At 39.1% G+C, this 26208-nt stretch overlaps 1 long non-coding RNA gene across 2 annotated transcripts in view; it reads left to right on the top strand.

Annotated features, from left to right (window-relative positions):
- Positions 1–24543, top strand: part of LOC129364286 (uncharacterized) — a 42616-nt gene extending 18073 nt beyond the window's left edge. Inside the window, exons 1-3 of one of the 2 annotated variants that reach the window (XR_008606425.1) lie at positions 19371–19644; positions 23572–23632; positions 24123–24543. This is a non-coding gene — a long non-coding RNA (uncharacterized LOC129364286). Of the gene's footprint in view, positions 1–19370; positions 19645–23571; positions 23633–24122 lie in introns of those variants that run through there. The other variant, XR_008606424.1, reaches the window with a different exon arrangement.
- Positions 24544–26208: the final 1665 nt, after the last annotated feature.

The following is a 26208-nucleotide window of genomic DNA, read 5'->3' as shown; positions in this document are numbered from 1 at the left end:
CTGCCCCGACTGTCTTTTCGCACAGGCTTAATTGCGTGCAACAAGTAAGGCAGGCTTTTCATTTTGTTCCATCACAGGAACGGACTGAGCTCACATGGAAACACACAGAAATTTTGTCAAGCTGTAAATAGCCTCTCATATGGTAATTTTGTAGGACACCAAAGCAGTTTGAGAGGCATAGAAAGTGATGCTAGTAGGTTTTTTTTTTTTTTTTTTTTGGGAAGAGATGAGGAGGAGCTCAGTGTTTTTATGCTCTAATACTATAATTTAAGTATTATAAAGAAAATCTTAAAAGAGAAAGGACAATACATGATGCGAAAGCTTATGCTCCTCTTAGAGGAAATTGTTTATGTATGGCCATTGTTTTTACTAAAAGTAAGATATGTACATATTATTCTTATTTTATTTGAAAATTTATTTATTTTGATGTGCAGTTAGTTTTTTCTTTTTGTCTATTCTTTTCTAAAACCTCCCTGACTCGTCTGGTGTGTTTCTTGATTTCCTGGTTTTCATGATTTCAAGTCCTAAACAAGTATGTAAAAGAATTTAAAAGGCGGTTTATGTAAAGTCGGCTTTTGTGAATTATCAAGTTATTCCCTCATCAAAAACTCATATGGAGTTTTGATTGCATCATGCATGTTTGAGAAATCTCTGGATCTCCCTTGGCAACCATTCGGGGGTGCCTAAATGCTTGCTTCCACAAAGCTCCGCCTATTTCCATAAAGCTCCTCCCTGTCTTATAGAGAACCCTTCCCTATGGGGGAATACCCCTCAGCCAAATATCTTTATGTATTGTGTGACTCTTGGATTTGTTGCCTACCATGTTGCTTACATTTGAGTACATCTAATCAGTATTTTTACTTTATCTTACCATACTGGCAGAATCTGTGAGAAGTGAACTGCAAAAGCATTTAGTTTTACTTTGTGCACAAAACCTCTGGTATCCAACACAGCTTCACCACACATGCATATTTTAATCTTGATAGTCTGTTGTAACTCTGCAAGCTGATGACTTACTGCAATGTTTGGTATGTGTTTGTCTTCGCCTCTGTGTTCTGAAATAGTGTGTTTTACTGATTTTGATTCAGTGGGTTTCTCTGTAAATGCACCACTGATTTAAGAGGGGTGAACAGGAACTGTGGTCCGCATGCTTCACATTCCTTCTTAAAATATAGCTCTGTCTTGTCCCTTTTTAGAAAGATAATACAGGTTACGCTGTAGGCAAATAAAATTATTCAACTTATGTGGGACTCATCCTTTTAGTTCTCTTTTTGGCACATCTACTGACTTTCCCATGTTCACGGATTTGACTGTTCCGTACAAGTGGCCATCAACTCCCAGCTTCTAAAAACTTACTGTAACCAAAAAAAATCTTTCCATTTTTCCTTTTCTTGCTTGTCTTGTCAAGAGAAAATATTGCATTCAAGTGAACTATATTGAGCTCAGTTCGGTAGTGGTGGCATGTATTTTGCCCAGTGGGCCCTTTGTAAATAAAATGTTATTACACGCCTGGATATTTCATGCTCTGTGTGAACACAGAGCTTACTGGTGCCATACTTCCATGAGATCACATGCAGATGTTAATCAGAGATTAACACACTGTCAACACAGGCCTCAATCAGCTTCTCAAACTGCCGTGCTTCCCAACATACTGATTAAGAGATGAGCCTCTCATGCAGAACTCGCTCACAGCTTTCTATTCAAGGATCAGGCGTGCTAATAATCATATTCTGAATTCAAAAATCAAGTAGGAAATTCTGAGGTCTGTGTTGAAGTGAAACAGATGTGTAAGTTGTTAGGATGTTATGTCACAGACCAAAACAAAGTATGGAATATTTGTATACATCAAGGAAAACCTACACATTTTTCATCGTTTTCACATATAATAATCTGAAAAGTGTGGCATGTATTTGTTGTCAGAAAACATATTAAAGAATGCACTTTGCCTGTAAGATATCTCAGAACACTCCAGACCCTGAGTGAAACATAATGTAGGATTGACTTTTTTTTTTTTTTTGGCAGGGACAGTGAACCTGGTCAGAGTAGACTAAAAGATTAATGGAGCTAAACACAGTATTGAAAAGCATTTCAACGTAATATTTTACATTTACATACAATGCTTTTATGAATGAATCAATAACTGTATTAGTCCCTTAGGATAAAAATTGTCAATTGATCATTAACTGTAAGCAGGAAAATCATCATAATTAACAGAAATACAAGTTTAAAAATAAAATCAACATAATGTGTTTCACTTTCTGAATTCAATAATATTTTAATAAGTCTGATGGGTCTGTAGATTTGTTAAAGACAATCACATGAGGACGGCCATTTTTAGAGGTTATGCTAGTGAAGTACATACATTGTTGGGTTTTAATCCAGTGTATATATTAGATCATTTTATGGTTGTTGTGATGAATTTAGAGATAGCACTTTGTGCCTGCAAGACTGAGCCCTATGATCCAAAAGGGAAGAAACACAGCCCATGGCTAAACAAATCCTTCTTTGTTTTGGGGTGCGCTGAGTGATCTCCATTGAGAGGAGGGGATGGGTAAACACTGCTAGCTCTATAGAGCTACACATTGTAAACACACAGTGCTCATTAACTATAATGAGATGTTATGAGGAACCCTTGAGCTCATTGTGTGTCTTCTACAGAACTACATCCCCGGTATTGTTGTTGTTGTTTACACCAAACAAATCATGGTTTTAGATGGAAAAAAAAGTTCTGCATTCCTCATGCTGTTTTCACCCACTAATAATGAACGCCAAGGGAGGTGGTTCAGAAACACCTTTATTCATGATAACCTTTCAGGAACTTGCTTTGCCCAATCTTTAAAGTAGGGTATGCGACTTGTGTTGGAATGTGAATATCTGCATGTGAAACATATGCTCCTTTATGTTTACAGTATCATCATACTCCTTCTTAGTGTGGTCATTGATGTCTAGGATTTTGAATATAATAAAAAGTATATTAATAAAGCTAGGATTTATGAAGATAATAAAAAGTGGAAGCAAAATGAGAGGTCGATTCAGATTTGCCTGCCTATGTGCTCTCTCAATAACTAAGAACCTACATTACTCTGTAGCTCTGTGTTTCAAGTGGTGCTCTCTTTCCTTTTTGTGTCATTTATGGCATTGCTAGGCCACCGCCATGCAGCACTGCTCAGCATTTCCAGCCTAATTACAAATGTGCCAGCAGATGCTGGCAAAGAAACAGGGAGGGTATGAGTCTAACATGCATGGCTAGCATAGCCTCTTTGACAACAATGAGTGGCTTCACCTTGACTGTTAATTGCCCCCCGCTCGGGTCCCTGGTTCTCACTTGCTGCATCCTCTTCTTCCATTCTTTCCCTTTTTTGTGTCCCCGCTGATTGGGAGCAATCTGATTCGGTTGACAGTTGGTTGAGATTTCTCAGCCACATGCAGCCTGACACTCCTAATTAGATGCTGCTATATGGCGGTTTACATTAGACAAACATTTGTGCAGGCCATGGGAGATGCCAGCTTTTGTTTGGAAAGCTCTTTAAACATGCACACACACACTCACAGAACACACACACACACACACACACACACACACACACACACAGAAATCTTGCAAGAGAAACAGACGAGTTAGCTCATTTGTGCCTGCTTCCAGACTTTGTGTGTTGTGTGTCTGAACCATTTCACGGATTTGGATAACTGTGCAGATAATGAATTTTAAATCCTATCTCAGAGATGGCACATTGGTAAGGAACCCTTAAAGTTAATTTGCTTCCTGAAAATCATTAACATATTCCTGGTTATTGGGAGAAGAAGCTGCACTTGTTGTTTTTATTTCGTGCCTTCGGCTTGCCAGCAGCAGAGTATAGATTCATGGCTAGCTGCAGAGATGCTCGCTTGATAAGTCTTGCAATGATATGCTTGACGCCAGTGTCGACATATTTCCATTAGGCCTGCCTTTTAATTTTCTGAATAAAGGCAACTCTTTTCACACCTACAGTTATCAGCTCCACAATCACTGGCCTTTTCAAAGGCAACAAACCAGGTTTCAAATGGTCTGTTCAGACTGTGACAAGATGTAGCTCATTTCCCTTACAGACCCACAGCAAGGTCACCAGTCTTTTAGATTCATTCTGTTGGAAGAAAAAGAGGAGGGGAAGGGGAAGCACACGTAGAGCAAGGCCTCGTCCTCTGCCTGGAGGTCAGTCCAAACCCAGTCATCATATTCAGCTGGATAAGGGAATTGGAAAGATAAGTGTGTGAATGTGTGGGTGTGTGTGTGTTCATGTCTGCCTATACTCATATATGTGTTCATACATTTCACACAGTATGGATATATAATGGGTTTTTTTTCTGCATTTGTTTTAGAGTATTTCCATTTTGTTGCAAATATGAACTAAGACCCACAAATAAGTGTGTGTCTCCTCAGGAGTTCTACAGTAAGTGTGGATCGTAGACATGTTAGAGAGGTAAAACATCATTACCATATCCCTACCGTTGGCTATTCTAGGGGATTTTCTATAATAGGAAGGCCTTTGTACGTTTTCCTGTCCTCTTGTGTGGCTTTTGGGCTTGTCAGCCTGATAGTTTAATCAGCCAACCTGTCATAACCAGTGCTGGAGAAGGACTTTGCTCTGTAAATGCAGATTTATATCTAAGTTACATCAATGAATTACATTTTCTGTCTAAATAGCAGAGAAGCTGGTTAAGGGATGTAATAAAGCTAATCTACATACAGCCCTGGGTGGATAATCACATCTAATAAGTGGGACTCACGCCCCTATTAGCTGGGAAGCAATGGGGGAGGACGGAGGACAATTCAAGGAGTCAGCTGTGCTTGCTAATTATCTCTTTGCAATAGGTGATGCCTGTGTATGTTTGCCTGAGAGCTGTTGTGACATGTGAGTGTGTGGATTTAGATTCCACTGCTTATGCAGCAGGTTTACAGCCCCTGCAGACACTGTCTGTCTTTGCAAATGTTTTTTTGATGAGTGCTTCCCCATTTAAGAAGTTGTGTAGATTTACTACAAAAGTTAAAACGTCCTTTTAAAATTGCTTCATCTTAATAACTCATCCATGCTACAGCAGTAAACACAATATACAACTGCTGTAATGTACATCTAGTCCATCTTTACGCACAAATACCCTGTAATTTTGTTAAAACTGTAGCTTTTTTAGGGTCGTTGTGAATGGTGAAACCACCTTGTTTATTGGCAGCTTCTAACAGATTTTCTCCCAGAATTCCCTGTATGTAGCTCCAACCACCTTCCATAAACTCTGAGCAGCTTCATGCATAAAGCATTTTGCTTGTTGGCCAAAAAAATAAAAGGTTTTGGTCTAATCTAACTAGAGCCTCATATATTTACTATACAGTCTGTTCATAAATGTTCTCTGACAAACCTGTGAGACTGTTTTTATTACACACCTGTGTGTAATAAATTACACACAGGTGTGTAATATTCTCTAAGATTTTGAAAGGCAGCTGGTTGCACCGGATTTTATTTTGAGTTAAAGGATAAATATAGCATTATACTTTTTTCAGACTTTTTTGTAAAACTAATTGAAAATCATTCATGTTTTGTTTCACTTCACTTTGATACATCATTATCCCATCTTGATGTATGTTGAGCTAACAAAATGTGGAAATTATTTAATTGTGTTCCTGATTTTGTAGGACACCATACATATGGCTGTCCTATACATAAGGCATGCTTTGCCCATTTTAGTGTTGCAGCACTTTTGAAATTAAGGTTTTCTTTGCGTTTGCTTAATTTTCTGACAGGAAAGAAAAAGGAGGTGGGAAAGAGAGGAAGTATTTCAGTTTGAGGCTCCTGGGTTTGTTTCCAAACCCTCGGTGGTTTAACTAAATTATAAGCGTACATGCCTAATAAGTAGTCTTCCCAGGGCCTGCCAGAGGCTGCATCCCAAAAATAAGCCCTGACACTTTAAAAAAATGCCATCTGCTTTGGATGAAGGCAGGACTCAGTCAGACTTCCTTCTCTGTGAGCGACTGTAGACCCTGAGGTGACAAACTCAACACCTCACTGCCTTAATCTTCCTGTTTCTTTGACCTTCCCCTGGCATTGCCCTGTGCCAAAACCCCCCAGGGCAACATTACATAAGAAATTAAAGGTCTTGTGTCAGACTGGACCCTGTAGCCATGTCTCCTCTCCACACAGAACCAAGGAGTGATTAGCAGCAAACGGGGATGAACTGGTGCTGTTACAGCAAGCTGCAGAAAACTCTCTTACATCTGTGTTTTAGATTTATAGAGAAGAAAAGATTCACAAGTTTCAGGGTAGAGGCAAGCTTGGTCCCCTAGATGGAGCAGCTGAGAGTGGATGTGCATCTCTCTGGTGCTCCCCTGTTCACACCGCTTTTCCTGTTTGATAGTGGTTTACACATCACCCCATGCAGACCACTTAACAAAACTGGCTACTTCATTCTTAATTCCTACAGCAGATGCTTTTATTTGGGATGCAAATTTTAATTTATGGAGTTCCTTAGGATTAGTAGAAAAGCAATAATTAGTGATTGCTTGTATAGTCTGCTGCAGAAATGTTGCATTTAGTTTACATGTGTGTGAACTAAATGCACACATGAAAACTATCATAATCCACGAAACAATTTCACAAAGCAGGATTTAAATTTTTAGCATTGAGGTTTTCAAATTGACCGTCCCTGAAATATGTGCAGCTCAGGCTATTCAGACTTTGAGAGGAGTGATGTAGTGAGCTAAGGTTTTGTGTCCTTTCTGAATCTCACTTTAAAAATAAGTTGTTCTGTTAATCAATCACTGTATCATCAACATTAAACATAAATCAATTTTATATAGACACCAAAAAAAAAACATCATGAAGATATTCATAATATCTGAACATACTGTCATGTCTGCTGTTAAAAAGTCCCAAATGTTTGATTAGATTATTTGCTGTAGTGAGTCTTCTGTTTGTGTAGGTGTAAAGGTACAAAACAGGATTTTTATTTAGGCAGAAAATAGGTAAGATTGACTAAATTGTAATAATCAATTAGACAAAGAGAGAGAGTCATATCTTCTTTAAAGTCGTAACATGAGAATAAAAACAGAAATTTGTGCCACAAGCAATAGCAACGTATCCTGTGAATTTGAAACGAGCTAGTGCCAAACACTGCCAGTCAGCTGCCACAAAAATACTAAAATGTTTTTTTTATTACATTCATTTTCAGTTTTCTTTCTTTGGTTTTGCTAAAGTTGCAGACAAAATGTCCTGAATAAAGATGTTTAAAAGCTCAGAAAATTACGGCACAGTGAAGGCAGAAAGTAATAAAGATGCACGGTCTCACCCGTAACATTAAAAACAGATTTTATTCCATCCTTTTTTTTTCTGTGAAGTTATTTGATTGGAATTTGACTTACATATTATATTTCACGTGGATTGCTTTGGAATTAAATTATTCAGAGCATCGCTCACATCATTTTACATCAATGAAACTATAATATGAAATTAATTAACCACTGGCCATTTATGATTTTCCCACCTTGCTTATTAATATCACACCACATGTAAAAGTTGACCAAGTAATTGCTGGACAAGTAGTTCAAACACAGTCCTCATCTCTTGCAGAAATATCCTTTTGATTGCTATCGCAGTTTGGGCATCATTAATAATTGACTGCTGTGTTTTTTTTTTTTTTGTTTTTAAATATTGTTTGCAATAAAATGTGTTTTCCATCATGCTATTTTATTGGGAGTGCAAAGAAGAGCAGGAACTGAGAACAACAGGTTGTGACACATAACACAGGCCTGTGGAGAGCCTCATTTTAAAATGACATGTTTGGGTGAAATTCACAAAGACATTATCATCATCTCCCCCTAAGTGTGCAATCTCTGGGCTCCTGTGTGCACCGCTGTGTGCCACTGGCTGTTGTTAGCCAAGCGGTTAAAAGAACGTTGTTTTGCCCTGATTGAACTGTCTGTGTTTGCACGGAGGAGTAAGGCCGCAAAGCCAAGCCATTTAGGGGAGAGGCTGAGCCTGACTCGCTGTCGCTGCACGACAAAGTATTACCTTTCTAACGAGAGACTCCTGTTTCACCAGAGAGCTATCACATTTCATAACATGGAAAAATAACACTTTAGCAGGGGGGTCAGGTGGGGAAATGGCACCTCTAAATGAGGGTTAAGGCCATATCATTGTCTTCTCTGGCAGAGCCACCCCCGCCTCCAATAATTCTGCTGACCTTCGTTGCCATGCGGCTGGTTCGACATGGAAGGGTGAGCTACCGGGGAGGCGATCCTTTTCACGCAGCCGGTTCCCCTCAAAATGGCTTTTTCTTCTCCCAGACAATCATCTGATACGGAGGCTGAATGAAATCACAGATTACATAAGAAAGGTCCTCTCTCTGCTGCCGATAAGGGCTGCACCTGAAGTGACTGCTCTCATCCTCTTCTCCCTCTTCTCTGCGCTTATCAGCTCTTTTCTCCTCTTTGCGTTCCTACGCTGCTTTTTTTTTCTCCTGCAAAGCCTGAGCTCTTGATTTAAAATATGTTGATTGCAGTCAGCAGAGCAGATTAATATGTAAATGTCTCTAAGCTTTTTAATTATATAACATTAATTGTAATGTGCTTTAGCGCTCTGATGTGGTGGGGAACGGGACACTGTTGTTGTTGTTATTACAATTATTACTATTTTTAAATTTTTATGCTACTTTCCCCTCCTGTGTTATATCTTTGTATTTTAGGGACATCATCAGAAGAAATATTTCCCCTTTGCACCACATGTGAAATTGAGCTAAGCATTAAATAAAGAATGATATCTATTATACATTTGAGGAAGAAAAATAATGCTTTATTTCCCTTGTGTACATACACTATATATGAGAGTAGAGAACGGCTCTATTGATCTTGGGTTTCATTAGGTGAAAATGCCTCCCTTGGTGTACTGCTGCAACTTTTCAAGCCTGCAAAATCTGGGTAAACCTAGAGAAGGGACACTCAGAAAATATAGCCCCCCCACCTGAGCTATTCTTCAACCTAAGGAAACCAGAGGAAATGTAAATGAAGTGGTGTGTGGTGTGTGTGTGTGGGTGCGTGCGTGTGTGCGTGTGTGTGTGTGTGTGCGTGTGATGAAGGGATTGTAATAGATTCAGAGGAATTGGCAGCAATAAGGGTCGCTAGACAGAGCTTAATCAAACACATGCACACACAGGCTCGCTCTCGTTTAATAGTCTGAAATATGTGGTGAGGACAGATGGTAGGTGCCAAAATAAAGCTCAGCTCAATCTGCTCAATCAGACGGAGAGCAGAGCGCCACACTGTGGACTGGAAGATCTACTGAGCTCGTTAAATTCCCCGATATTTTTAGTCATGTTGATGATAAATCTTCTTTTCGAAAGTGCATCCTTAATTTCTATGTTCATAAGTAAAAGACAATTTTTTTTTCCACACATAAGTTATCATCAGACTCTGTGTTTGAAAACCATAAAGGACCCTTGTATGCACTGTTATCTTCATTTCTTCCTAATTTTCAGCACTTCTCCCTTACGAGCAGCAGAGATGGGCCTGGAGGCTTCAGACTGGCTTTAAATCAGTAATTAAACTTCAACATGGACCTGATGGTTTTCCTTTGTGTCCCGCGGATCTACTCAGTAAAATTAAATATTTTACTGCTGGGGGTGTTAGTGGGGGTGGATATGTCACTAAATCCATCAGGAAGGAAAATGAGCTTTTGCATAGATTATCACAAGATGGTTTTTGTCTAGAGTTTTCTCATATTGTCTCGCTATAAATTATTGTTAATAACAGTTTTAAAAAAGTGAAAACATTACAATAGATTAGCATAGATTAAAGCACAAGGCATCATGGGTATATGACTGAGGACTGCGTGATCTCACACTCCTGAGTGCAAAATGTGGATAAGAAAACTACTTTTGATTCAAGCGCAAGCAAAGGAACATTTTTACAATGTTGTTTCGGGGGTGGGAGTGCTTCTTGTTACAGTTTTTCTTGTTGTGATTAATCGGATATATTTACATCACAATCTTGAAAGACTTATTCATGCACAGAGTTTCTGGTATCAAGTGTTTGCGAGATAAGAGGAGGAAGCCAGGTCTTGTCAATGGCTGTACTTATCTCGGGTAGAAGTGAGAGGCAGATTGCATTTCAATCCACATGTATTATCTTTGGCTCTTTGAGGTATTTTGTATAAGAGCAACTCAGCTGCTTAGGAATGCTTTCAGTGTTCATCTGGGGATGCACTTCAGAAAGTTTTCCTGAAAACAAACATCTGCATGGATTAAAAAATTAAAAGATTTCTTGGGAGAAGTGACCTGAATATTTAATCTACAAACAATACATCCCAACATTTTTATTTATTTACTCACAAGCACAGGGATCTGATTGGTTCCTAAAAATACAAATTATAAACTATTTTACAAAGCTCAAAATGAACCCCTGTCCCATATAGCTTACGGTTTCACTTTTCCTCAACTCTTTGTGTTACAAAATGTCTAAATCAGCCTTTGTTATCTTAAGAAGCTCTTGCTTATTACAGAATGAGTTTGTGAAACTCTTTCCAACTTGTTTAGTCTAATTTGTTTATCTCTGAGTAAAGGGGTAAAAATTTTTTCCTGATAAGCATTTCCTGTCTAAATCCTCTTTAATTCATTGGTTAAAAAGCACAAAGGAATGCACGAGGCTCTGATGCTGGGACAAACCCAGGCGATGGCAGAGTGCACATCCAAGACAATCCCAGTGCTACCTGTGCCATGAAGATTAGACCATTGTGCGAGGGGAATGTTATCGTATGCGTGCCAAGAGCTGACTGCACTGTAAAAGTCGCCAGTAAGGTGCTTAAGATATGCAGTTTTGTCCAAGGATTTATTGATACCATAACTGGGAAAAAGGTGACCTGATATCTGGGATATAGTCCTCAGCAGAGCGCCTTTTGTGGTTTTTATACCCATATATATATTTTTACTCCTCCTCAGCAATGTTTAGGGACAGTATCATAGTCGGTGAAGGCCCGACACTGTTCGCTGGTAAAATTTTATCTGTATTCTACAGAGATCAAGAGCCTCAGCTCAGTGCTTTGCAAGTTGAGTGCCGCTGCCAGAGAAAGTGCAGGGCTCAGGGAACCATGAACATCCCCTGAGCTCCCCACCCTCTGACTGCTAAAGCTCATCTGCCACCACAGCACCACTGCATCAACCAAGGCACATCGCAATAAATCCATGAGAAGGAGGAGGGAAAAAAAACATGTTAAAAGACTGCACTCAGTATGTTAAAACATAGTGCGCGAAAAATAATGGCTTGCGAGACCATGAAAAGGCATTACGATCATATAACAATGGACATATTTTGAAAGCAAACCTTATTAAAAAGAAAAACAACCATGCGAAATGAGTGCCGAGTCTCGGAGCCATCTGTAGACCGCTGAGTGGACTCTGGACGTCACGGCCCTTGAGGCTGGCGGGACTGGCAAGAGCAATAAACAAATGAGGAGAATGAGAGTGGAGTGGCAGAACGCAGCGTATCGAGGGCTCTGCTGTGTCGGCACTCTGATTTCGTTTGTGCTATTACATAATTAAATTTGGACTCGGATCATGCTTTTTAAGAGATTATGTGGCATATGTTGCTTGAACATGTGCCAGCCTGTGAAATGGGCCTCCCTTTCATGAGTACTGTATTAGGTTTAGAGTTTATGGAAAATCGGAATTAGTTTGGTGCCAGCAGTTAATGAATTGATGTTATGATCTCGGGCCAAACGATGGGAGCATGCTGTAACTAAGACTTGTCATTAGAATATGAGACAAAGAAGTCTGCAAGGGAAAGACTGTAAATTAGGATTTTTTCCTTTACTCCTGTAAAGACATTTATATACTGTGGCTTAATATATAATGCACTCATGTCAAGTTTGTACTATTGAAGCATATGGTTTGTTATTCTCTTTTTCCCAAGACTACTTAGGCAATCTTTAGTCTATTGGCGTACAGCCTGGGTCATTCATCAGATCATTTAAAATGTTTGAAATGTAATGGTATTTTGTTTATTGGTGTGATAAAGATATTTTTAATGAAATATCACTCTAGTTGTTTTCCATTCTGAGGCCAGTAGTTATAGAGACACATCCAATAAATTGGAAAACTATTAGAAAGCCTATTTAATTTAGGAACTTTATCACTAAGTAAAACACATTATATAGATTAATTACACACAAATGGATGATTGAAAGTCTTTATTTCTGTTAATCATGATGATTTTCCACTTACAGCTAATGAAAACATAATATTTAAAATTACAATATTACATCAGGCAAATTGAAAAAAAAAAGTTAAGACGAAAATCTGGGGTTAGTGAAAAGTATGTTTAATACCTGTTTTAAAGCTATTATTTTCTAAATGTACTGATCTGGAGGAGATTATTTAAAATAACCGTAAAGTGATGTGTTGTACTTTAAGCTTTAATTTTGTAGTTTGGGTGATTATGGATCAAGGCAAATGTTTATCAAATGATGTTTTTTGGTAATGTAATGACCCACAGAATCATAGGGACTAACTGGATAACTTGACGTGACTCTCTTTAGGTCAGCCAAAAACAGTCATTGATGCTAAAGAAATTAAATTTTCATAGAGGTTGCCAGTATATTAATGGAAAGTTGTGTGGAAGGAAAATATATGAGAGAAAAATGTCAGCCAAGCAACAGGGAGAACTGCAGCTTTGGCAGGATTGTAAAGTAAAGCCCATTCAGCAGTTAGGAAGACAACATTGATTGCAGCTGGACGCAGTGCTTCAAGAGCCACCAAACGTTTCCAGCACATTGACTAAAACTGCCAAAAAAATTTTTTTTATCATTTAAACATTATAATTCAAAGCCAGTTTTCAGTTGAAAGCACATTTTGCATTTAAAATTAAAATTAAGGTCTGAGATTCTGGAGGGAGAGCGGCTAAGCACAGAATACAAGCTGCATTACGTCCAGTTTGAAGTCAGTATGTTTATAATATTCAAAATTTCTGATTTAAGTTCTGAGTTTTTATTGTCTGTCGGTCATATTCATCACATACACTTCAAGCATTATCACTGTGTTTAAATTGGGCTATGCTTTTTGAACAAAATAACAGAATAAATTAACTACAATGATGTCCAGATTTATCAAAATTCACATATAACTGACTTTGAAAATTACTTCAGATAATATTGACGACATATAAAAAATAAATGGAGTTTTATTTTTATCTTCAGATCTATTTTTCTTAAAGAAATTTCCCTTAATGAACTAAAAAAAGTCAAACAAACAGGAAATGGGCAAACTTTATTGTTTGCCCATTTTTGCTGTGTCTCTAACCCCATGTATTACTCCTGTCTTCTTCCTCCTCTACCTCACTGTTCAGTGTTGTGCATTCATCAGGATACAGACGGACAAGCCAGTTGGCTCCACTAAAAGAGACACGCATATCACGACGCTCTCCCTTTCCATCTGTCATTTTGCCTTTCGACTGAAACATGGCCCCTGTCAGTGCACCGGCTGAACCCATCACTCTCCCTTTCTTTTTTCCTGCCATGAATCTTCTGTCACTGCCTCCATGCGGCTGTGCAGACCCTTAAAGGTTTAAGCGCTTATTCCAGTCATTATTGGCTATTAAATCTGGTGATGGTCGTAAAGGCCCTGTCTGCCCACCTCCCTGCACCTCAGAGGTCAGCTGATGGCCTGCTTTATGAGCTTGCCTTGCATCACTGCCGGCCTCTTGTCTAACTCACGCCCCCTCCTCGTTCACAACGGATGGATAGGCGGGCCACAAGTCCGCACTCTATTTGTCCCCTGTCTGCTTGGCTTACCTGAGTCACCAAAACCCTCCCATTTCCCTGATCACACCTCTGTGACTGGGGCTCTTTGGTGATTTGCAGCTTTATATTATATGAAGTGACTAGACCTGCGTGGTCTATGGAGTAGGAGCAACCACCATCATGGGGATGGTAAGAGCAATTCAGCAAATTTATGGCACATTTCAAAAAATTGTCATTTTTTACAATCCTATAAGCGCAAGAGTGAGTTACTTGCACTCGTAAGTTGTGTCATTTCCCCATGCCGTTTGTTGGAGTCAAACTCCCTGGATTGTCATTAAGTTTCCAAAAGTGAATGACATCAATTTTATTTGACTTGTTTAAAGGCCTTAGCCTCATAATAAGCATTGTTATATGAAACTACTGTTCTAAACCGCTGTGCCACATCAGTTACGACCCAAGGAGAGGAGAGGACAACTTCTATCATCATCACTGGTTTTATTGAACCTTCATTCATCACACTGACATTATTCTCAATAAAAAAATGCTGGAAATTTTCAACTAGAATTGAAGGTGGCCAGAGTCAAAGAGAAGAAAAGCAACACCCACTTTATTTCTTATTCAAAAAAAAGAAAATCCACTTACTTATGTGAACCTTTGTTCTTTTAAAGGAAAGTCACATTTAATGGAGCCTTCACTTGTATGGGACATTGTTGGTCCTGTTGCTGCTGCATGTGCTAATAATTCATTGGCCTGCCAATTATTCCTTTGACATATGAAAGAGAAAGGAAGAGGAAAAAAAGCAGGAGTCAGAGGAAGTACCGTTTGCACGCCACTTGCTTAAAGACTGCTGGAGCCAAAGACTCTTGGATGTCTTCCTATTTTTTTTTTAACCCTTTTCATACTTTAAGGACTTTTTTTGAGAGCTCCACACAGGCGTTCTGCTGTCTTTACTGTGAAGCGCAGCCCCTTTATTACCAGGCCTCTAGTGACCTCACCCCGCTGAATGAAGTCATTGACTGAACTGCAGGGAGACAAACCTGCGTTTCGGGGAATTAATCAGGTCCATCAGTAGCAGAGCTTCTGGGCGCTGGGCAGCCGTGCTGGCTTGACTGGGTCTGTTGCCCCTGGGAGCGATGTGGGGTAGTTACAGAGCTGACAGCTAGCAGATAGCCTACCGTCCTTCATATTAAGAGCACATCAAGGCCTCCCAGATAAAGCGTCAGGGTTGAGGACCAGAGAAGGAGGCCTGTCTTGCTGAGTGCAGCATGACCTCACCCTTCACATATGCAGCTTAGAGTTTGGATGATGGAAGAGAGCGAAGGACCTGTTGGGAAGGGGGGCAATTTGGATGTTTAGTCACCTGAAACTCTGTTTTCTTAACATGTCGCTTCCCAGTGGTGAATAAAATGATTATAATGATAATCCCCCCCCCACCCCATCTTTGCTCCCTGTACTCATTTTTTCTCTCTTACTGTCATTTGCGAGTTCTCAGTTGTGTTTCAGCCTGTCGTCGTAATTTGCCTTCCGTGATGACATGCTGCTCCATCCAAAAATGAAGAGAAGACCCCCTTTAGACACTACCAATTAGAGAGACAATTAGACTGAACCAAGCCACTCCAGGGCTACTGAGCAGTCATCTGGATGTGCCGCCTGCTAAGTCTGGGGTGTGTTTGAGTAATTATGTCTATTTCCAGATAAACTTACCCCTTGCATATATTTTTTTATGTTTTACTTGTCGGTATGTCGGTCATATATGTGAGTATGACAATAGGATTTCCTGTGTTTAAATATATAGAGGTCAGGATTAGAAGTAAGGAGTTGTTTTGAGCTACTTTATGAGGAGAGCAACAGTGAAAAGCTAGAGAGCTCCTTGTCACAAATGAAGAGCCATTAGCTGGCCAGCCACTGCTTTGTTATGCTAACAGTTCAGCATTCTATGCAGAAAATGACCCCTTTTTGCCCTTTTTGAACAAAATAGACATTATTTTATCATTTTATTGCCGGCTTTCTTGTCTGCGAATGGCAGTCATTTGGCCATGTTTGATGGCGCGGGTGTGTTTGTGGTGCGTCTGAAGAAAGGTGGTGGGGAGGGTTCGCGTCTGAATTCCTGAGCTGCGTGTGAAAAGGGATCGCTTTCTTTGGGGCTGAATTTAATGAGATGATCAATGACCCTCAAGATTCGCATTCACAACAGGGAGAGAAAAGGAATGAGGGAGCTGGAGACTCAATGGGTTTTTACTGCGATTGTATGTCAGCTGTGGTCCCCCTTTGAAAATGTGAATTGTTTTTGAAACATGAAATCCTTCTTTTTGATTGCAGAGGGCTGGATTTCCTTTGATGTAGCTCAGGGAGACAGAAACAGGTCTAGAATTCTTCTTCAAGTAAGTTTGTGCATTAAAACAGATATCCATCAATGAGCATAAATGAGGAGGTGATTGGATAACTGCTTTTTTATGCACATTGTTGAAACACCTGGGTCACAGTGAAAGGGTTATTTCACAATCAGCAAATGGACTATGATGGCTTAGCAATGTACGCTGCTTGTCAGACAATTTGTTCTGACTGATTTCGACTAATTGTGCTCACCTTCCCCTCTCCTTCCCTTTGAACTGTAAAGGTAAGAAGGAAAACTGAGCGGTATGCTTGAAGCAGTACTGACAGATTGGACTGTGTTCTCACTTTGAATTAGAAAGCACAAAGTTAGATGTCAGAATGTGTAGCTTTTGAAATCATGCAACACTAATATGTACACACGGTGTGGGTGTATTTGTTGTAAATTAGCTTGCATTCTGCATTAATTGTGATGTATTTACAATAACATTAGCATAAAACAATGCACATTAGTGTCTTTGCATTTTGCATACAAGACTAAAAGTGGATAGTGCCACCTTGACAAAACTTAGATGATTTTATCTTTGTTTTTCCATATGCATTTAGAGCATGTGTGTACATACATGAGTTGAGTACATTGAAAAGACACAGTTCTCTGCTGTGTTTTTTGTGCCCTCTCCCCTAATTTGCCTATTGTGAGTGTGTGAGGGGGAGCCAGCAAGATGACATCAAGCAGCACACAGTGTTTGAAGTGCCAGTCCTGAAGGAACCACTTATAGCAATTAGGATATCCTTGAACAAGCGTTTGCGAAACATTGGCTGGTTTTTGGCATTTGCCTCCCGTTCCTGCCTACTAACTAGCAAGGTTTGATCTCCCATAATTATCTACCCACCGGCTCCTCACTCTTGACAGCTCCCTCCCTGGAGAGGGCTGAATGCCGGGGCTACTCACTGATTGCATCAAAGTGTCAAAAATTGCAACATCAAAAATAATAACTGATATTCCGGCGGCAGGCTGCTCTTTGAATATTTTCTTTAAAACGCTCACTAATTTGTGTCTCACATGGTGCCAATGTGTGTATGACTGTGAGGGCTTAAAGCAAATAAAAGCAGTGGAAGTGCATTCATTACTGAATCCCTATTTACATATGGCAAACTATTCTGTCTGAACTGGCATGAAATAGACATGCATTTACTCTACTGTTGCTTTAGCCCCATTCCACACTTCTTGTAGGACTTGCTCAGCATCTCCTTATTTTTGTGTTTAAATACTTTTCCCCCCCCTATGGCCTTAAACATCATGACTGGCATATATGTCAAGAATCCCATTGACAAAAAGTGGTAGTATAGTATACTGTTGCAAAAAACAAAAACAAACAAAAAACAGGCCAATAAGAATATAATTAATAAATAAAAATGTTGAGATGTCTAACTTGGCTGACTTTCAAATCTTTTACCTTATGACCAATAGGAAAAACTACTGAAATAAAACTGAAAATTCTGATAATGCAGAACAGTACTGGCAGGAATTAAAAGACTACACATTTATAAAAAATACAATTTCACTTTTAATGTATTTCATTGGAATTTTAATTGGATAAACCATCACACTGTGAGCAAATAAGTAAACAAGCAAGTAAGGTTTATCAGTAAAATGCCTTTCATAGTCACAAAGCACTGAACAGAATAAATCACAGTAGAATGCAAGTAATGGTAATCTTCGCAAATATGTAAGTATCAGAAGAAGAAAGCTAAATGTATTTTTTTCACAATTAAAAATCTGAATTTACGTTAAAAATTATGTTAAAAGCAAACTGCTTTAAAAAGACAGAGTAATTAATTGGACATGCAAAAAAACAAACAAATACACACTGATATTTAAATAAAAACCAATTCAAGCCAAGTTGTAACACAATTCAGTCAAGTTCAGCTTTTTAAATAAGGTATCTCCTCAAAGAAACTCAGGCAACTGTTTCAAGTCTCTGACAGCAATCCCTCCCCTTTAGGAGCATGTGTCGGCAGGACACAACTTATTACATGATTTATTAATTTGCGGCAATCACTCATGCGCAAAAAATAATTAGACCAACAGAATAGCCACATTTCATTACTATTTAAGTTACAAGTATTTGTTGGTATGTCGCTAATGGCATTGTATACCTAGCATCAAATCCTAGTCCTCAAGGGCCAGAGTCCTGTAATTTGTAGATATGACCCAGGACAAAGCACATGAATCAAAAGGCTAAATGAACTCCTCATTAAACATGAAAAGGCACCTGGATATTAATACTTTTTCAGGGCATTAAGGAAACATTTTCAGCTTGTGCTGCTTAAAACAGCAAACATAAACCAAAATGGATGTATCTGTCAGACTGGCTTTCAGCTTCCTAAAGTTGTTAGGGTTACTTTACCTTTCTACAAACTATGACACCTTTTCTACCACAAGTAAAGGGTCATTTAGAGGAAGTAATATAGCAAAACCCCACTTTAAAAAGTCTAAACAATGTTAAGACTTTTTAAAACCATTTACCAAAATGTTTGTAAATGGGTTGTGGCCACTGCCATAAAAAATCTTCAGGCTGCAGTAACCTCAAATAATGCTCACAGAAATGTGAGCCAGTGTGCAGGCATGCACATAAATATTTTGTTAGGCGGTGTGTCCAGAGGGTCCACTTGCAGCGATGTTAGAAGGCACTTTGAGGGTGACATCCATATTTCAACACCTATCTTGACTTCCCTGACCTTGCCAAGTTACACATTAATAACACATTTATAATACATAATCTCTTCCTTGTTCTTCCCATGTACACTTTTTTTTTCCTCTGGCACGGGTGGTATTCGTTTTTAATTGTGGACATCACAGGAATAATTTGCTGTGTCTCACATGCTTTACAGATCATTTGCATCACCTGCCCAGTGTCTGTGAATGAGGGCTTAGCCTTGCTAGTGGTGAGTATTACTTCAATGAATTGAAGGGGACAATTCTGTGCTAAAGCAAAGAATTGAGATAGACAGTCAGAGGAGGTTTTGCAAGAATGAAATTAAAATCTGTGCAGCTGCGAATGGGGTTGCTTTACCGGAATAAATTAACGCCCAAAAAGAGGGGAGAGGCAGGTTTGCTTTGCAATGACAAATGTTGATTTCCCTCGAGGTATTTAAAGTGATTTGACCCAGTCATTCTTTTAAATCACAGACAGGAGATGATAAATGTGCTACTAATGAGGCCTCTGCATTTTATCTCTCACTCTGCCTCCTGCAGGATTGCCCTGACTCCTGGAGCTGCTGCCAAGCTTCTAAAAAGCACCCTTACCCTCAGTAAATCCCAACAATGCAGAGTGCAGAAAAAATCATCCACACATATCTCATACATGCTGTGATAGATTGTCAGAAAATTAAAATCAAACACGCAATCGCATTGTTCTTTAAATGCACTCTTTTTGAAAGCCCCGCTAATCTGTAAAAAGAGTTACTGAAATTCAACCCTGTCAGCATTTGTCGACATTAAGATAATCTTCATACCAAGACCCATTTTTTTCTTTATCTGTCTCTTCCCTCCATCTTAGAGGTAAGCACTTTGTCTATTTACACATGACAAAAACCAGAGCTGAAGGAGCTGTTAACAGCATGGCCCTCATTATCTGCTGCATTGAGCATGTTGCAGAAAGAGATGAAGGCTCTTTTTTAGGTGCGGATGTAGAGCATCATTGATAGGGTGTGCTGCTTTACTCTTTTGCAGTGGGCCTCTGATCAATCAGTGCTGACGAGGTGGGGGTCTTTGTGTGCCACATGGCGGGACAAATGTCTGCCAAAGAGCGGGACTCACCTGAAAAGGGGATGCTACACACACCAGCCAGCCCCTCGCCTGCGGATTAGTGCCAGTGCGCTTTGATGGATTAGCACATAGAAAAATTGCTTGATTATTGATATGAAAATGTTTTAAGGGGGGAGAAGGGGGATCATGGGGAAAAGGAGGTTCACAAAGTGGTGTGTTTCTGAGGGATATGTGTGGTTATTATCTCCCTCGCTTTGCCTTCACTCACCTGCCTACCCCCCCACTTCGCCCTTCCTTCAGAGAAATAGTGGTACAAAAGAAAGATGAAAACACAAGGAGGAGTCAGAACCTGCCCGGGCTTTCTCCATGAGAGACACATTCAGCTGCACTTCATGAAATATTGTTCATCATCATATTAACAGGGCTGAACGTGTGGAGATAAGGCCTGTCTGAAAAAGAAGTGAGCAGAATGTCCCTGTGAGATATTTCAATCCTCATCCCTCCGAACATTAACTTATTCATTCTTTCAGCGTGAATATGAAATGCAGCAAGACCATTTTTTTTTCTGCCAGCCCGAGAAAATGATGACATAATCACCTCCCATTTAATTGCTTGATTTGTCAATCCCTTGCAGTCCAGCACTGTTCTCCTTCAAGTATTCTGTCCGGAATACTTTAGCTGTCAAATATCACCCGTAACAGAGTAAAGCCTGAAATTTGCATAGTGAAATAAATATGTGCATGTCGTGGTGAGCAATAAATACAAATGTCAGTATTTCATGACATGAACATAATCAGTTTCAGACAGAAGCAGTCTCTTCATGTATTAAAAGCTGGTGAAGGAGCACTATCTCACTTGGTAATTACAAATATGCAAAAGTTTTCACACCCCTTGAATCTCAGACATTCCTGAAAATTCATAATAAGATAATGTATGAGACAGTTTTGGAAGGAACAAATGGCAGAAAATTCTATGTATTTTGTTTTACAAACAACAATTTGAAAAACATGCCATATATTAATATTTGGTCACACTTAATCTGATGCCCCTAAATAAATCCATTGTAGCCATCTTAGATATTAGTAAACATAAAGTCCACAAGTGAATCATTAGAGACAGCTGGTTTGTTGTTTTGTTGAAACAGTCTAGGGCAACATATTCACCCACAGAAAATTCAAGTCCAAAAAAAAAAAAACACACCACACAGGTCAAGAAAGCAATTTCTTGACCTGTGTCAATTTCTTGACCTTTAATACAGGTCAAGCAATTTCTTGACCTGTATTAAAGAAACTCAAAGCAGTATTTGATGATAAAACAATATGTATTTCTTTTTAGAAATGCAAAGGGTATTAGTCAAAGAAGCAGTCAACGGGTCCATAGCATCGATGAAAAACCTCACAAGTAGAAGAATATGTTGACAAAGAAAACTACTAATCTGAAGTCACAAGAAAGAAAGTTGTTGTTGTTGTTGAAAGAAACTCATAAAAGTTTATAGTTTGTGACAAATAATGTAGGGAACATAGCAAGCATGTGGAAAAAAGATGCTCTGGTAAGAAGAGAACAAAATGGAACGTTTTGGCCTACAAACAGAGCTATGTGTACCAGAACAAAAAAGGTCAGTGGTGGGATCATGACGCTGTGTAAATGCATTTTCTCCTCAGGAGAAGGGAAGATCGTAAGACTTGATGGTTGAGTCTGAATATAGTCCAATCCTTGAAGAAAACCTCACCAGAAAAAGACTGGTGAAGTTGTTCTCTTGCTATATCAATTTAGCAAAAAAAAAGTTCATATTTTACATGAAACAAGAAGTAGGTTTTTAGTCAAAACCTACCTAAGAAGATACAGCACTAAGTGACTCAAAGAAACTTGAGAGAATGATTTTTAAATATTACTGGTGAAAAAGTTTAAACTCAAATACCATTTTCCCTCCACCTGACAAGTTGTATGTAAAACTAATCTGCAACAGCTGATGGCAAAACAGCTTCTTGAAAGTGTGGCCATTTTCAATATGGGCTATGGAATATTTTGTCCATAACCATTCGGGATTTCAAATGAGGTGACGAGACAAGACTTAGATTCTAAACCATTTAAAACAAATTCCTAGAAAATGTTTCTTTCAGCACATCTCCTGTGGAATTCACATTGTGTGTTTTAGTTAATTTCACATTAACTTGATTTTACTAAAGTATTTTAATCGAAATAAGACAATTGGCAAACTTACTTTTGTTTTAGAAAAGATATATACTAAATACACCCAGATGGGCTTAGACCTCCAGGTGACTTTTGTCCCGCAGCTATCAGGGGCTGTCCATCTTCAGTAAAATGAAGATGAGGGGCTGCGAGACTTCTACTCTACTGATGACAGGAAGTTGGGCTACGTCTGTTAAATCTCATCTGTGACCAGCTGACGACATGCTGTCCTCTCACAGCCTGGCTGTATTAAAGCAAACGGAGGCCTCTCGGACGAGCCCTCCCTGACTAATAGAAACAGTGTGTGCACAGTCTCAACTGCAGAAGTCTGATGAGCGACACAAGCAACACAAAAAGTGTATGCTTTACAGCTCCCCCACCCTCCAATGTTAAGGTGCAGTCGTAAACTGAGAATTTACACCCTTCATTAGGGCTAGTACAATGCACATAAGTCCAATGTATAACAATTGGGATGGCTATAAAGTAACCATTTTATACCATCTTAAATCTGTGACTTGTTGGTGACCCTAGTGGAAGCAGTGTTAGGGCAGGCAGATTTACAATGGCTGAATATGCCCTCTGATAGGCCTCTGCGTTTTTAGAGAATTAAATGTGCCAAAATGTAAAACGACTTAAATAATGCTTTTCTGCAGGCAGTCAGAAATATAAGTCTCCAATGCATAATTTACAACTTGTTGCTCCAGCCTTGTTTTTCCTAATGAAAAAAAATCACATTGATTTGTGCCTAGCTTTAGCTTTACAGCCCGTTAGGGAAGAATGGAGACCCACCTCTTTTTTTCCTGCTCTGAAGTCTCTGTGGATTGGTCTATCAACATGACATATGGTGTGTAAAAATAGCCCAGGTTAACAGATTAAGATGATACAATATGGCTGAAGAAATATGGTGGGTGTGCATTGTATGTTTTTTGAACAATGCATTCACATCTTTAGAAATGAAGTCATGATTCATCAAGGCAGCACAACATATACACGCCTTTTGCAAAACGCCTTTATTGTAACACTATCATTTTATTTGTTACAATGCCTTGAAAAAGATTTTTCTACCCAGACATTTAGAATATTTTGTATTTTTATCCTTACAAGTACTTTATGTGACGCTACAATCCAAAGTTACATATAAATGTAACTAAATAAATAAAAGAAACAAAGTGGAAGAAAAATTATATGATTGAAAAAAATCTTTAATATATGTCTTTTAAATTTTTTCAGACGCCTTAGTCTATCATTCGTAGAACCACCCTCTGCTGTAGTTAAAGCTGCAAGTCTTTGGGATCAGTTCCTATCGTCATTTCAACTTCAGAGTCTAAAATTTGTGCTTATTCTCTTTTGCAAAGACTCAAGCTCAGAGAGTTTAAACATACGGCTGTGACTACAAATCTTATAACCTTATCCTATATACTGAGGTGAAATTAGGTCTGGTTTTTGACTGGGCCAGTTTAACGCATCAATAAGTTTGATCTAAACCACCAGATTTATAAAGAGCATTACTAATTGTTTTTCTATCAACAGATTTGACCACCTGAGTGGTAGATCTCTGCAGCTCCTCCATTCGTGCTCTCTATTTCAGCCTGTAAGTTCAGGTGGAAAGTCAGGTCTGTTATGGATTGCAGTTATTAGCCAATTAAAGCTTGAGTTGTTGTTTTAAACTAAAACATTGCTGTGAAACCTGATCTGTTCCACTGTTGGTCTTCATGGTCTTAATGTTCTCTAACAAAGCATTAAGGAAACACACAAGTTAATTGTGATGTGAATAGGTGACTTCAGAAGGGAGTTGGTTGCACTAATTTTAGGGTTAACATTTAAAAGAGCCTAGATAGATATGCACACCTCACTTTGTCAGATTTATTTGTAAAATATAAATCCCAAGAAAATACTTTTAGGCTGCAGTGTAACAAAATGTGAACTAATTTCCATGGAATTTCTTAAAATGTGGACAATGTAACAGACTAGAAGAGTTGAACTCTTTTGCTTTATTTAACATGTGAGAATTATTTTTTTTGGTAGAAGACACAATCAGGCCACGGTCTATTATGTTTTTTTTTTCTTTTTTTTTCTTGCAGCAAAAGACAGTCACTCACCTGACTACCATCAGTGTCAAAGGGTGGCACCCACTCAGCGGGGGATCCTGAGTCGAGCCCATTGATGAGATGAAACAGGTTGACTTCTCCCTCAGCCTGAAGTGGAATGAAAAACAAATGTCATGGAGGGTGACAGAGAGCGTCTGTGTCTTATCAGTCCGGACAATGTGAGTGATGGTTCTTATCTGGCCCCCTGCTCCGTGGCTGTTTATTATCCCAGGGTGGCAGGGCGGTGCTGGGAAGAGAGGAGAACTGGGAGCCCCTTCGTGATCCATCACTCCGGAGGTCTCCTTCCTCTCTTATCTGACTGCTACATGGATAACCGCAGCTCTTGTTTACAGACGCCAGCTATTTGAATGAGTAGCAGGCGTAGGAAACGATTCCTTGGATCTCTTTATCAGTCCAGGTGAGTTTTAAGCAGGATGGGGTAAATCACATTATTTTTCTTTCACATTCCAACATTCACATGCATATACAGACATACAAAAACTCGAAAAAAAAAAAAAAAGCCAGGAAATACATTTACACTTATGAACACTATTATAAGCAATCACAAAAAAGTTTTTTCTTGCAACATGAATGAACAAAAAAGATCAAACAGTAATGCAAGGCAGCAATGCACCAGGGAGGATAAGCTTGTCTGTCTGCTCCGTTTATCTCTTCTCATGAAGTACATTCATTTTTGTTATCATGTTTTGATTTTCTCGCTTATCTGAGTCAGCATGTGTTGTCAGTGTATGCAAGAGAGAGCGCTGATGTGAGTAAAAGGAAACTATCAGTGCCCACTGAGTACTCTGTTGATGTTACTGCATTTCACAGCATCATATCCTGAATAGGAAGTGTCGTTTCTATATTTTCCTCATGTTGTTGAAAGGAAAACCTCAATAAAGATGGCTATTTTTTCACTTGTTCCATTTCCTTACACAAGCTCTTCTGGGGTATTTCTGTATCTCCCCCTGGCAGGGCAGAATGCCTAGGTTTCCATTTCAAACAGGGTCCTCATGTCCATCACATCAACAGGGGTCTGGTCTAAAATACATACCTTCTGTCAAAGCCAGGGGATCGATGGTGGGTAGAATGAAAAGATGGCAGGAGGGAGGGGATGATATGCGTAAGCGGTGCTTAAGCTACCAGGTGCCCATTTCCTTGGGTTTCAGTCATGGGCCGGCCTTCCTTTCCAATGTATGTCACTTCTTGTTAAAGGTGAAGAGTTGGTTTGAACAAAGTCAGACCAAGTTGGTTTGGCTTTTTTGGGATGTCCCAAAAGGAAATCCCAACAAAGTCTGTCAGTCTACCTCTCCTTTGGCATGCTTGCACACTGCAGCTTATGTCCATACCAATTTTAGTATCATAAGTTGCTGTGGTCTTAACGGATGCTAATTGCAACCGAGGGAAAAAATTAAATATGGGCAGCAACCGTGAAGATGGAATGAGGATTGTGAAAGTGCCAGTGTTGGGAGTGTGGATGTGGGATTTATTAAGGGAAAATGTAATGAAAACAAAATGACGTGTTCTCATGAAATTATGTGAAAAGACCTTGAGGTCAGTGCAGAATGCCAGCCTGTTACAGAGGGAGGACGGCATACCTGTGATAAACAGGGCGCTGTAGTCAAGGGCCAGGTCATCTATTGCCACTGACTGGACTAAACAAAAACACAAGAGAGACTGAAAGACTGACTGAAAGTTTAGGAATTTCTCCCATCTCCTTAAAGAAATATGTTTGTTCATCACTTCCTTGTTTACCTTCATTTCACTTCTTCTTTTTCTAAACTGTCCTTGCTCTCTGATTATGCCAAGTTTTTTTTTTTTTTCTCTGGGAACAATAGTTACTAGGAAGTATGATGCTACTTCTAAGTTTCGAATGACACAAAAAATAAAATTTATTCCCATCCCATCATTTGTTTACTCATGTTTGTTGCCTGTACACTTAGGCTCATTTGTACAAATATGCTAATGATTTCTAATGTTAAAAGTTGTCCTCATTTACTTCTGAGAAAAGATTATGCTTCAGCTCATTCTTTATTCTTGCTTCTATCATTTGTCAGTATATGCAAACACTGGGCGAAGA

This window comes from Poeciliopsis prolifica, unplaced genomic scaffold, assembly GCF_027474105.1.
Source record: "Poeciliopsis prolifica strain line A6 unplaced genomic scaffold, Auburn_PproV2 SCAFFOLD011, whole genome shotgun sequence".
In the NCBI taxonomy this organism is placed as follows: domain Eukaryota; kingdom Metazoa; phylum Chordata; class Actinopteri; order Cyprinodontiformes; family Poeciliidae; genus Poeciliopsis; species Poeciliopsis prolifica.
Note: the sequence above shows the minus strand (reverse complement) of the source record. Positions and strands in the feature narration are given on the sequence as shown.